Consider the following 13,778-nt stretch of genomic DNA (forward strand, 5'->3'; position numbering starts at 1 on the left):
CATTAGTGAGTGGGGCCTGGTTCACAGAGCAAAGGCTTGGCGCTATGAGCGAGGTGGCAGCGCTATCCTGGACAGCATGAAGCCATTAGATGTGGCCAGTCAAACTTTCCTCGTCTTCATTCACTCAACAGGTCACAGGGCATCAGCTAAGGGGAGGCCCCTTTTGAGTGACTCTTCATCCCTGGCTTGTCCATAAACTTGGATGATGGCCTCCTCCAGCTTTAATAAGGACAACAGCCATCACGGAAATGACCAAGAACAGAAGTGAGCAGGCCTATCAGTTCTGCAGGCCTGACAGAGGTTCCTGCCTGGGCTGGCTGCCGAGAACGGCCTGTAGGCATTGAAGGGCAGGGAACGTACCATTTCTGTACTCTTTCATCTTTCAGACCTTAATTGGCTTAATTGAATTGCGAGCCTCCACAGAGGGGCACTTGGACCTTCTGGCATTTGCTCCAGCCTAGCACAAATTTGCCAACATGATAGGGTACAGAGAGGGGAGACCTCTCTCTACACGAGGCATTGGATTCCCTGGCTCGCTCAGCCTCACTGTGTGACTGTCACCAGGCTGCTACCTTAGCAAATAGTGGGGTCTTGAAGAAGATGGGTCCAGATCCATCATCCAAAGTGCCTTGTAGTGACGCCTGGACACTTTAACCCCTTCAAGCCCAGATGGAGCGCCCATTCTTCTAGTGACTCAAATCTGCTTAAGCAGAAAATCAAGGCTCATCCTTCCTGGTTCTCTCTCTCTCTTCCTGTTTTCCTCCTTCCCTCCTTCCCCCCTCCCGGCCCCACCCCTGGACACATTGAGTGGGCGCTCTGCCAGCTTCTGAACTTAATATATGTGCCCTTACCCCGACCCTAGGTGGCCTTGCTCTTCAGGAGGCAGTCCTGAGGGAAGGACCCTCTGCTTCTGAGCTTCCTCTTGTGACCACACTCTTAGGACTGAATTTTGAGTTGTCAGTGTCCATCGGATAACAATACCCAGAACACCCACCAACACTCACTGCAGTTCACTGTGCACAGTACCTGTTTCACACAGTGGGGACTGGGGCTCAGATGGGACCCGAGACCTCAGGCGTCAAGCTCTTATTTAACGGCCAGAGATAAGTCCTAGCTGCCCACACTAGGACATCCTTTTGGTACCCTGAGTAGCTTCTCCAGCAGGCTCAGGTGGAACCCTTTGGTCTACTTGCTCTGTGGAGCTGCCCAGCCTATTGTTCAGAAGGGTCAAGGCACAGAAAGCAAAGTCCACTGCTTAAAAATGCATTGAAATTCATCATATTGTCTGGAAGAAGTCCAGGGTTGCCCTCACCCAGCACCAACCAAGTCTGTGTGGACACATGTCCTGTACTAGTGATGGGGCATCCAGACACCAAGTGCTGCCACTGTTCTTGGGATAGATACAGCCAGACACCAGCACTAGTGTAGGCCAGAATGTCCCAGATGCAAGTTGCCTCTGTAGTTTCTGAGTCCTGAGTGACAACAACAATCTCCCTGAACAAATCCAGGGTATGGTGCCTGAGCTTGCCAATGTCCTGGTGCTAGAGCCAGGTCTGGGACCTACGGCATGAGTCTACCTAGATAGGCAGAAGGCAGAAGCCTGGGCTGATCTGGCACATGCCTCTACCTTGGGCCCTCTCACCACCCACTAGTATCTCCCTATGGACTCACCAAGTTAGGACTCTCCTTCCAGACATGACTGGGGCCCAGCAGCATGACTCACTGGGGGCGGGGGAACAGTTCCTTTGCCTCTCTCTATCTCCAGGCACCCAGAAACATCAGCCTGCTTCATGTAGAGGAGAAAGCAGGAACAGGAACCTTATAGCCAGACATCCCAGCCACACTTGCACACTGGGTAGGGCCTGGGGCCCAGCTAGGGAGCAGGTGAGGAGGTCTGGGAGGAGGGAATCTTCCAGGGCAGCTGGCTGGCCATTCCTGGGTCTAACATGATGGGGCAGATATAGGGTTGGCTTGGGGCCCTGGGGGCGGTGCTTTAACCCCTGATTTCCCACATCTTCCTTCTCAGCACAGGGCCCCGCCTCTCTGTTTGATGCACCTTGGTGACCACCCAAGGACAAGGCAGAGAGGGGGAGGGAAGGAGCCAGGCCGAGAACAGCCTCATTAATATTTCAGAGACACTGTCACTGCAGCTCTTGGGCCCTCACAGCCCCACCACTTTTGCTGGTTGAGGGAGGAGGATGGGAAAAGAGAAGGAAATAAAACCGAGAAAACAGATTTAAAGGGACAGACCCCCCTCCATTCTGTCCTCCCCCTGTTCCTGGTACAATCTGTGCACACTCTGCTATTGCCGCCGCCACCGCCGCAAAATAGCTCTAAGCCCAGAACAGCTTTGAGAAAAAACAATAACAACAGAAGAGGATCAACCGCCACCATGGTACCCCTGTCTCTGCTCAAGAATCCACCTGCCTGAACTCCTGCCCTTGTAGGCAAGTATACCAAGGCCACCTGGAGAATGGCTGGGGGCTGTTAGCAAGGCCATAGGAACCCTGCTCATCCCACAGAAAGATAGATGCACATAGGCAAAGAAGCCCCTGCAGAGGCTCCAGCCAAGAAGTATGGATCCCAGCATCGTCATGCGTGGGGGTAGGGATGCAGATAATGCCTAATGTGGGTGGGTCAACATCTAATTGATGGCCAATCACTTTACTCTCACCTAGGGCAGCCCAGGCAAGCCCTGCATGGCTCCTACCACCTGGAGAACTGTCCACTCCAAAAGGAGGTTTGGGACCTGTACCCAACCAAACACCATTCAAGGGCATCCCATGCCCAGCCAAATTTGTGACCATGTATTTTGCCTGTTTTCAGAGGTTCGGGAAGGTTCCAAGCTTTCCAGTCAGAACAGGCCTCAGGAAGGAATGATAGATGCTGCAGCCACAATGCAATACATAGCGGCAGTTTCTTTAAAAATTAAGCATCTTCAGCTCCTCATCTCCTAAGAGTAGGAAGCAGAGACCCACAGAGACCTGTATAGACATGCTCGCAAAAACATTACTCACTATAGCCAAAAGGTAGAAGCATCCTAATGTCCATAGATAGATGACTGGACAAACAGATTGGATATCCCTCCATTTGAATATAATGAACCATCAGTCAGCCTTTAAAAGGCAGGGGATTCCTACACATGCTATAATGTAGTTGACATAAAAGGACAGAGCCTGTCTGGCTTCACTTCTGGGAGGTCCTGAGAGCCACTAGCTTTATGGAGACAGGCAGTAGGATGCTGAGGGCTGGGGAGGAGGGTGAGGAGCTGGTGTTTAGTGGGTCTGAGCTGCAGCTTGAGACAGTGAGCAAGTTCTGGAGATTGATGTTGCTGATGGTGGTACAGCAGTAAGGATGCACTGTCCTTCAGTGCCTGCTGGCTCTAATGGTGGAGATGTCCTTTTTATATTATCTGTTGTTATTGTGTTTTTTTTTCTATAATGCCAAAAGGAAAAAAGCCACTTTTCTTATTTGTGTCTAAGACAGGTAGAAAGGAGAGTGGTCTCCTTTGGCTTCCCAAGTCATATTACCTTATCTCCTGGACAGGTCAAATCAGCGGTCCACTGTGCTCATGTGAAGATGAGCTGTTAGGGAGACCCCTTCCCCATGTGCCTCTGTTCCATGCTGGATGCTATTGCCATTACTGCCCACCTACGTGAACCACTCTTGTTTCTATCTTGTGCTGCTAGGGGCAGACCCCCTGGTCCAAGCATTCTAAGCAAGTGGCCTATCACTGAGATACTCCAAATTGCTCTCCTACTTGGAAATGGTTGGTGTAGGTGTGTACTACCTCTCTTGTAGCTACTGGCAGAGCTTCCTTGGGGCCAGCAAGCCCAGTCCATCCTCAGAAGGGATGCTTTAATCACTTTGGGAAACCCTGGCCCTTAAAATGGGTGAATTCTGTACACAAAATGTGACTTTGGAAGCAGGACCTGGTGGTGGTTGGTCAAGGCCTGTAATCCCAGGTGCTTAGCAGGCTGAGATGGGAGGATTGAAAGTTCAAGGCCTGACTAAGATGTAGAATGAATTCAAGGCTATCCTGGGTAAGTTAGGGAGAATTTATCTCAAAATAAACTAGTGAAAGCAGGGTGGGGACACAGCTTCATGGTAAAGTCAATGCTTAGGCATCATGAGGCCCTGAGGTCAACATCTAGTGCCAAAAATGACTGGGAAGTGCTAATGAACCCTTAGAATGTTCTGGAAGAGACTACATGATATTTTGATAGCTAAATGTCTTGCTTTCTAGTCAGTGACTATATTCTTTTGACTCCCTTGCAGCTACATATGATCATGTGACTATTCTCTGGCCAATTGGATATAAATAAAAGTGACAGGGACAACATCAAGGTTCAAGTTGGAGCGTGAAAGAGAAGTAACATGTTCTCCCCTGCTCTTCTTCCTGTTGGCTGAAATGCTGGTGTGAGGATCAGGTGGTAACAGTTATCTTGTGTCATCTTGCATATGGATCTATGTGCATAATATAGGAACCCAGATCCTTATATACAAAGAAGCCACCACGGCAGCCACAGGTTGTACAGCTTGACTTTTATGTGAGCCAGAAATGAACTTTGTTGCTAACAAAGCTGTTATTCCCAGTGTATACTAAAGAGGATAACCCCATAAGCTGAAGAAATTGGAGGTGCACAGGGAAGAGCCAGGGCCTCCTCCTTCACTTTGTGTCCAATTCAGACCTGGTTATGGGGAGTTAGGAGGCTTCATGAACTTTCCAGGATCTGCCAGATCTCACACTCTTATGGGCTCCCTATAGCATGTGATCATCTGAAGCCTGGCTCCCTTTCCCCTGTATTATCTGACACTGTCCTAGATGCTCTAGTCAAAGCAGATGGGAGAAGACAGGCCCACAAGAAAGAGACAAAAGGTCAATGCTGTCACATGCAAGCCAAGCCGGTGGACTGTGCCAAGTAGTGTGTACCAAGGCCTTGTGGGAGTGGTTATGATTGCTCTGCACAAGGAGGCTCTATGTCAAGGGATAAGGATGCCTACTGTGGCAAAGAGATTGAGGTGCTTCCTCAAGGTCGTATCATCAGCAAGAAGGAAAGGCTGATAGAAACCTGGCAAGCTGGCTTCAGAGGATTCTGTATGGCTCCTCTGCTAAGTGACTGCCAGTGCATCCAGGAAAGCAATGGACACTGATTAGAACCAATTCAAAAAGTTAATATAGTGGCTGGATAGCTGTGTCCTTGTGCAGCTCAGGCACTGGCTGCAGAGTCACTCAGCTTCTCTGGAAACAGAACTTCGTTTTTCCTTGTTGAGCTGGTACACATCCAGTGCAGGTTTCTGAAGACTTCCTTCTGACCATCAGGCCAGCATAAGGAAAGCAGGGCAGGGCAAGGTCTCTGTTCAGTCTGTCAGTTTTGCCTCATATGTCTTTCCCAAACCTTCTACCTCTGTGTATCTTGAAACTGACATCAGCAAGACCCTGAAGTTCAAAGGGCAGGACCAGGCTCCACTGCTGAGGCCGGAACATTCTGCTTGACCAGTGTAGGGCTTATGTGCCTCTGAGGATGTCTTCCTATTTTCAGGGTCACTCCCTTGACCTGCTTGGATCCCATGTTGCTCTGGGGGCTCTAGAATGTTTTTTGTGGGATGAGCCAAGATGCCTACACAAGTGGGTCTTACAGTGGTGAATGGCCCTGGGTCCCAAAGGGAAGTTAAAAATGCCTCTCTGGCTGGGACCGTGCAGCACGGTTACTGGGGTCATGACTCCACATGGAGAAAGGGGACAGTCATTTGTTTTCTGCCAGAGAAGGCAGAAGCTGAAAAGGGGGAGCGCTAGGGAGCAGGAGCTGGAGAAGCCGATGGGCAGGAAGCATAATGACACTAATTATCCAATTACAGCGAGCTGTGCGGGCAGAGAGCTAGCTGCATTGCAGCAGGAGCCAAGCCAGCCCCATGCCCCGCCCCCACGCACATACCAGGCCCCAACTTCCCTTGCCTGCCCTGGGAAGCACAGACGACTGGGCCACCCTGTGGTCTTTAGAGAAGCAAGGAGACCCAAAGCCACCATGGCTAGCCTCTGTGAAACCCTCCTGCGTAGGAGGCAGCAGGTTCCAGTCCTCCAGCCCTTCCCAGCCAGAAACCTCCCTGTCTCCCAGACACCCAAGTCTCCCAGCTTTGCTGGCTACTGTGGTACCAGTCCCATCTCAGACTCAGCCTAGCAACCGGAAATAGCCAAGGCCTAAACAGGTAATTAAGGAAATTATAGCCAGCTGGAGGCCAGGGTGAGTCCTTCCAGCCAGGACAAATGGGACTAGATAAGAAGACTACCAGGACATGCTTGTGTCCTCCTGAAGAAACAGGCTGATAGGCAGAGGTCAGGGTTAGGAGGAACTCACTGGCATCAAGGTCAGGAGCTAGAGGCATGGGGGACCCAATGCTCATAGAGTAGTCTCTTTCGGCTCCTTTTGTGACTTAGCTTCCTCATCCAGAGGACCAATCCTATGTGGGAAAAGAGTTGTCACTGTGGAATGCTGAGGCCACAGGGGTCTCAAAGCTACCATTCCTCTCTTTGAAAAACTTCTGGGCCCTGATACTCTTAGCAGAGGAGAGAGCAGAGGTTGGGGATAGAAAACACTAGAGATGGAATCAACTCTTTCTGCTGCCTCTGTGACCCAGCAGCAAGGACTCAGCACTCTCAGGTCAGGGCATCCTTCCCCAGGTTGACGCAAATGCAGTAACAGAGGAAATAAAGGCCAGTGACTCGTGGCGACCCCAAGAAAGGATGCCTCAAGAAGCTGCAGCCCAGGGAGGGTCACCTGCGAGGCTGCTAGGTACGGCTCCAGCATCCTCACCATCACAGCTAACTGTGGTGGCAAGACACTGCAGAGCCTTTGGGGTGCAAAGCTCAGTCCATGTAATCCTGATGGCAACCAGGGCCTGGTTCTGCAGTGTTCACGGCATGGCCTGGGAGGGGCTCAGTCCCATAGAGGCCCCCTGCACAGTAGGGCACATGAACACTAAGTCAGGCTGTCCTCTAGGTTCCTCACTTGCCCCATAGATGCTCATGGATAGATGCCCCGTGAGCTGAGAGCTGGGAGAGGCACTGACAGGCAGTGCAGCCGCCAAAGGCCTCTTCCTGGGAGACAGGCATATGGAGTTAGGTGGTAATGTGGTTCTGCTCCCTCCTCCCTAGGAATCTCAGACCCTGGACCACAACCATCCTTTTCAGACCTGTGGCTCCAAGCCAAGATGTTGTATGTCTGTCGCCACATTCTACTGGGAGAAATGGAGATGAAGCTTATGGGGATAGGAAAGTACCCTTGTGCCTGAAGAGGTAGTCAGTTTGAGGCCTGAGCTATGACACAGACCCCTAGCTCTGTCCTGGAAACAGAGCTGTGCTCTGCAAACACCAATGGCCTAATCTGGAGAAAGAACTCCTCCCTTCTCTGTCACGTCCCATGCCACCATCATGGCCCTGGCCAGCCAGCTATGCAAACTTTGCTTCAGCGATATTGGACCAATCTCGACATTATTTTATATAAACCATGATCCTGGTTTAAGTCAAAATACCAGAGTGAAAGGAATTCCGAGTTCTAGGATAGTTCAGGGACTAACAAGTTCCCAGGTAAGTTCAGAAAGGGAAACCAGGATGGCTCATTCTCAAGCACATTCATTCAGAGAACCAAAGAGGCCTGTGGTCACCATTCAAGGTCAGCAACAGCTGGCCACAGGGCCTTTCCCATCTCTCCTCCTTGGTTCCCTCCTTGCTTTCCTGTTAGTCAGGAAGCTCTGGTTGTGCTTTTGCTGTCCAGGAACCCAAGTGATACCAGAGGGACATGCCACTGGGGTTATTTTGAGGGAAAGATGAGCAATCCAATATAAACTCTCTAAGGAACAAATGACTTGATAAAAGAAATGGGGACTGGCGGCTAGCGACCTGGCTGGGGACACATTGCCCCTTTACCTCACAGTCCTGAAATGAATTTCTTGTGGACTAAATGAGGTTTACTAACCTCAGCTCAAGGGTCAAAATCAGCAAAATTTGCTTGTGAATAGTTTCATATGGTCTGTGTTTATGTTTGTGCTTCCATAAACAGTGTGGTAGGTGGCATAGAGACCATGCATTCTGCAAAATGAAAAACATTTACCATCTGACACTTTTCCAAAGAGGATGCTGACCCCTGGTTTAGAGACTTAAATATTTTACCGGGTGTGGGGTCACATAGTTATAATTCCAGCTATTGCGGAGGCTGAGGCCAAAAGAACTGCAAGTTCAAGGCCAGCCTGGGTGATAAATTAAAACTCTAAATCAAAAAGAATAAGAAAGGGCGGGGATGTAGCTCAGTGGGAACAGGCCCAAGACTCTGGCATCAATCCCTAGTACAGAAAAAAAAATTCAAATATCTTAGTAAATGTAACTACAAATGAGGAGCGGGATACCAAACCTCAAATTGACAGCTCTTAGAATTTTGTAAAGAGATCATGTAATGGGGCTGAAAAGATAGCTCACTGCTTAAAAGCACTGGCTGCTCTTTGCTGCTCTTACAGAGGACCTGAGTTCAGTTCTTAGCACTGCTATGGAGCCTCATAACCATCTGGAACTCCAGTTTCAAGGGACTTGACACACTCTTCTGGCTTCCTTTGGCACCAGGCACACACGTGCATGCAAGCAAAACACAAACACACACACACACACACACATACCACACACACAATTTACAAAGTTAATTAAAAAGCAGAGATTCTTTAGGCCTACAATCCCCGTAAGACATCAGAAAAGTGTTTATCTTATGAGTGGAAAAAAATCAAAAGGCAAAGAGCCAAGAGGTTAAAATGTTGTGCAGAAAATATATCATACCATTATTTACCTTGTATAAATTAATTCTCTTAATTCAAACACACAGGAAAAACATTGAAAACCTCAGTAAATAAAATCGAGACCAGGTAATTTACTAAAAACAAAATAGATCCAATTTAGAAACTTGTAGAAAATGTTCACCCTTAATGGCAATTAGCGGAAGACAAAGCAAAGTAGCTGTTTTCTGACCTAGATACTTATGGCAGCTTGTTTGAGTGGAATACCTAAAGCTGGCAAGGCTGCAGCGAGTGAGCCCTTCCGGCACATTGAGAAGCCCTTCTGGAGAGCCCTTGGCAGGCTGCACTGTTGTCTGGGTCCTCTCCTCAGGACAGGGCAAGTGTTCTGCCCCGAGATGCTCAGCAGTCTCATGCAAAAGAGTGAAACAAATCCAGCTGCCTAGATTTCCAAAAATAGCCAAATAATTAAGCGAATTACAATCTCCTGAGAGATACTATTCAGCCATTAAAATTGTAATTACTGAGGACTGCCCTGATACATCAGCATGCCTGATAAATAACTGTCAGATGGGTGAGTAATCATTTGCAGTGTCTTTGTGGCACAGTTCAAGTTGACATTTTGTGTGTGTGGTAAGTACTTTAACAAATTGAACTATGTCCATTTTGGGAAAAAGTTAATTTAGGAAAGGATTATATTAATAAAGAAAATGCTTATATGAGATAAAAAAAATAGATCACACAATTGGGCCCATGGTTTAATCACAGTAATGTGAAAATAAATAGGTTATGCAAAGAAAAGAGAGCAGAATTAAGTCCAGTGGAATGGAAAACTGGCTTGTACTTGGTGATACAATGGGGTAGGAAGGGACTTCTTACATCTTAGGTTTTTTCCTGTTTTTTTTTTTAATAATTTATTTAATTTTACTTTACGTGCACTGGTTGGTGTGACGGTGTCACATCCCTTGGAACTGGAGCTACAGACAGTTGTGAGTTGCCATGTGGATGCTGGGAATCGAATCCAGGTCCTTTGGGAGATCATACAATGCTTTTAAGCACTGAACCATCTCTCTAGCCCCCTGTGTTTTATTTTTAATTAATTAATTAATTTTTGGTTTTTTCAAGACATGGTTTCTCTGTGTAGCCTTAGCTGTCCTGGACTCTCTCTGTAGACTAGGCTGGCCTCGAACTCACAGAGATCCACCTGCTTCTGCCTCCCGGAGTGCTGGGATTACAGGTGTACTCCTGGCTGTGTTTTATTTTTAATAGCAAAAAATAAAATAAAATAAAGAATAAGTCTGTAAAGCATGAATCTTTAAAAGAAGAAGAAGAGGAAGAAGAAAAAGGAGAAGAAGAAGAAGAAGAAGAAGAAGAAGAAGAAGAAGAAGAAGAAGAAGAAGAAGAAGAAGAAGAAAATAAATGTTATTTTTTAAAAACCCAAGGGCTCTTGAGTGTTCAGGCACTCTGGCACGGACAGGCTAACCTGGAATGTCCATGTCTGCCTCCATTACTCCCTTTCCAGGAGTCAGGAGAGAGTCCTCAGGGTCTGTGTAGGGTCTGTGTAGGGAGTGGCGCCTTGTTGAGCATGATATTCTCTAGTTTTTGTGGCCAATCTATCAAGCATCAGCCCCATGTGGCTCCTGAGAAATTAGGTTTCTGGCTGTTTAGCTAAGTCTGAGTTGCTTAGCCAGGCTGGGCAGGGCAGGACAGGGGTAACGTTGGGGACTGAGCCCTGAGAGATGCAGCCTAGCCTCCCAGCCTCTACCTAAGCTACTGGATCCAGCCAGCTGGGTGCTTCGGTGGTGGCAGATTCTTTAATGAACACAGTGAAGCACCTTTGCTTTCCCCTCTGCTCTCACAGAACCAGACACACGGCACAAGGACTACTATAAATATGGTTGAATGACTGTAGAGCAGAATCCCCAAGGGCCATCACACCAATCAGATGTGGCCCCTGGCATGGCTGGCCACAGCTCGATAATGGAACACATTCATTCTGAGAGGCAAGCCACTCAAACTCATCCTGGCACCTTGTGTCTTCAGTTGCTAAGCCCTCCAATCAGAGCGTAGCCAATCACGTGTTTCATGAGTACCCAAAACTCCCTGAAGGCTTCATTTCTGGTAGGTGTTCTGGGAGAACCTGAGCCCGAACTCCACGGGGAGTGCTGTACAGGTGGCTTTCGAACCCATGTCAGGACTTAGGTCTACATACACAATGAGATGGTACCATAAGACAGTAATAGGGACATTTCTACCCAAAAGGGAAGCCAGCAGCCATACAAGGCTACCAAGCACTTGTAAAGCATGCTCAGGGCAAGCAAAGAAGGAATTTGTAATTACATTTTTAATTAAATTGCCACTTGTGGCTAATCGCTGGCATATCGGACAATGTTGTTTAGAAAGTGTCTTAACACTGTGACTAATGAACAAACTCATTTGAAGAATAGGGAATTCTATATCCCTTTGAAAAGTGCACACTTCAGGCTGGAGAAATGGCTCTGTGCTTAAGAGCACTTACTGCTCTTGCAGGGGACCCAGTTTGGTTCCCAGCACCCACATGGTGGCTTTCAACTGCCTGTAATTCTAGGTTTTGGAGGTCTGATGCCTTCATCTGACCTCCACAGACTTCTGCATGCACATGTGTGCACTCACGTGGTGCACAGACATACAGTCAGGCACACACACATACACATAAACAAAACACATATTTAAGAAGAAAAAAGCAGACTTGGAGGTAAATGATAGTATCCCCTCTTTGCACACCTTTGGTCTGGGCACAAGTCTCCAGGAACATTTTGGGCTGAACCATATAGCTCTAGTTCATTTTTGCCATCTACTCAGCCATGTGACCTTAGACTTATTCCCCTCCCAATCTTGGCACAGCCTCAGATGCCCAAATTCCCCTACATCTGAGAACCTCCTTCTCTCTGTCCTGATGGTGTGTGGTTCAGACCTTTCTCCCCAGGCTTCTCTTGGGCCTGCTGCCAGCATCTCCCACCCAGCAGAAGGTGTCCTGGCAGGGGAGAGCTTTCCAGCCAGGCACTGTTGGCCTGGCTTACTCTGGTCAGGCCAGGGCAGGGAGGAGGGTGACAGTGAGGAGCGGGGAAATGACAGGAGACAAGGAGGAGCCATCTGCACATTGTAGGTCTCCATTTGCTATGGCCATCCTGGGGGACAGCTAGGGCTTACTCTGAAGTCAGAGATGGCACTGGATAGGCTTCAGGGGGCTCCAGTGCCACAGTCCCTCCCCATTATCTGCATGGATAATTTACTAAAAGTGAACCATTCTCTATGTGCTTTGGATGGGTAGAAATCACCTTTTACCCATTTCTCTCAGTGGGGACATGGGGCAGGAATACCAATATCTCAGCTCCTGAGCTCCAGAGTGCTCCCAAGAATCCTAGTTTTACCCACAATTCAGTTCTGTTAAACTCAACACATACTTCTAGAGACAATGGAAGAAACTTCTGGAGATAGCATAACAGGTGGCTATGTCTATAGATCAGTCCTGGTTTTGTCATTCTCTGGCTGGATGACCTTGAGCAAGTTACCTAACTTCTCTGATAATCTGTCAAATGTGGATAATAACAGCACGTGCTGTATTCAGTTGTTATTGAAGGGCAGGACAAGGGATGTCTGTGGAGCACTCAGAACACTATCTGGCCCAAGGTAACTCCCATTGTTAGTGCTGTCATTATTTCTTGTGCTAGTAGCTTAGGATGGAGACAGACCCATTACTGAATCACAGAATCCACCAGCTTAAAATTGGAAGGGAGTACGATACACCAACTTGCTCTGAGAGGTGTAGGGAGCAGGGCAAGTGGCTGGAGTTGGACATGGCTGCATTAGCTCTAAGAGTTCAGCCAAGCTCATCTCACAACAGCCACGCTTAGAGGGGCTTTGGTAGTTCATTACAGCCCCCTCTGGCTGCATCTCTGGCTGGCTGGGCCACACTGGAATAAAGAATGCGCAGTGCTCCACAGGCTGGCATCTCCTGCTCGCTGACTAGTTTGCCTTGCTCACTCACTGGCTAGCTTTTCAGCTCTCCTGCTGTCCTGAATGGTTCAGCCTAGCATCTCCAGCTAGGGATCCTGAAATGTCAGTGCAGAGCCTGCAAGGTGCACCCTGCCCCCAGATCTGGATAAGGAAAGGGACTCAGCCAAGGTCACAGAAATCATTGGGCATAGAGATGGAGCTGCTGTCATTAGAGACCAAGATGGGTGTCTGCCACACGCTGCTGGTGCCCCTGGTTGCCCCTAGGGGCTCACAGTGGCATTCCCTCTGCTGAGACTGGTGCTTTTCCAAGCATGCTCCCAGCTTTGGGGGCTTCCTTCCCCAAGGACTGGCTCTCCTTCTGGCTCTGTGCAGAACCCCCCTCCCACGCCCACCCTGCTCCCATCTGCCTGCTTCCCCTCTGTGCCAGAGCATGGCTGCCCTCCACTTAAACCACCTGGCAGGGCTGGGATTGGAGAAGATCAGACTGCCTGTGCCCTTGGCCCTCTCCTGCCTTGAGGCTAGTGGCAGGCAATCGATGCCCCGGGACCACAAGTGCCCAGATCCTTCCGACGGACCAGATGTCTGCTCTGGTGCAGACTTCAGGGGTCAGATTCACCCTTGGCTGTTCTGCTAGGCCTAATCTGGGTCCTAGTAGAATTTGGCAGTGTCTCGGACCACTTCTCCAAGCTTCCCTCTCCAAGCCAGGGAGCCTTAGTTTCCTTGACTATGAAGGGTGGTGGTGGTGGTGGTGGTGGGAGGAAACACATCAGTTCATGAGTAATGGTTGATGGAAGGCTCCACCAGGGGGTCCAGGAACCTGCTTAGAATCATGTGTGGATGTAAAAGATGCTCAGTAAGGGAGATGATACGGTATTATTCATACAACACCCCCATAGATCTATAGGAGCATCCCTAGCTGTCTGCTCAAACAAAACAAACAGAAAACAAAGGGATCTCCACCCAGGCCCTCGGTGTACTGCTGAGTCTCCTCCCCTTCTGGGGCCTTAATG

The 13,778-nt window shown here is 48.8% G+C and overlaps 1 protein-coding gene across 8 annotated transcripts in view; it reads right to left on the minus strand.

The window, feature by feature from the left end:
• ATP2B3 (ATPase plasma membrane Ca2+ transporting 3) overlaps positions 1 to 13,778 on the minus strand; it is a 65,995-nt gene that overhangs the window by 50,513 nt on the left and 1,704 nt on the right. The window lies entirely within an intron of this gene.

This window comes from Acomys minous (genome assembly GCF_964271855.1).
Source record: "Acomys minous genome assembly, chromosome: 7".
NCBI classification, from domain to species: domain Eukaryota; kingdom Metazoa; phylum Chordata; class Mammalia; order Rodentia; family Muridae; genus Acomys; species Acomys minous.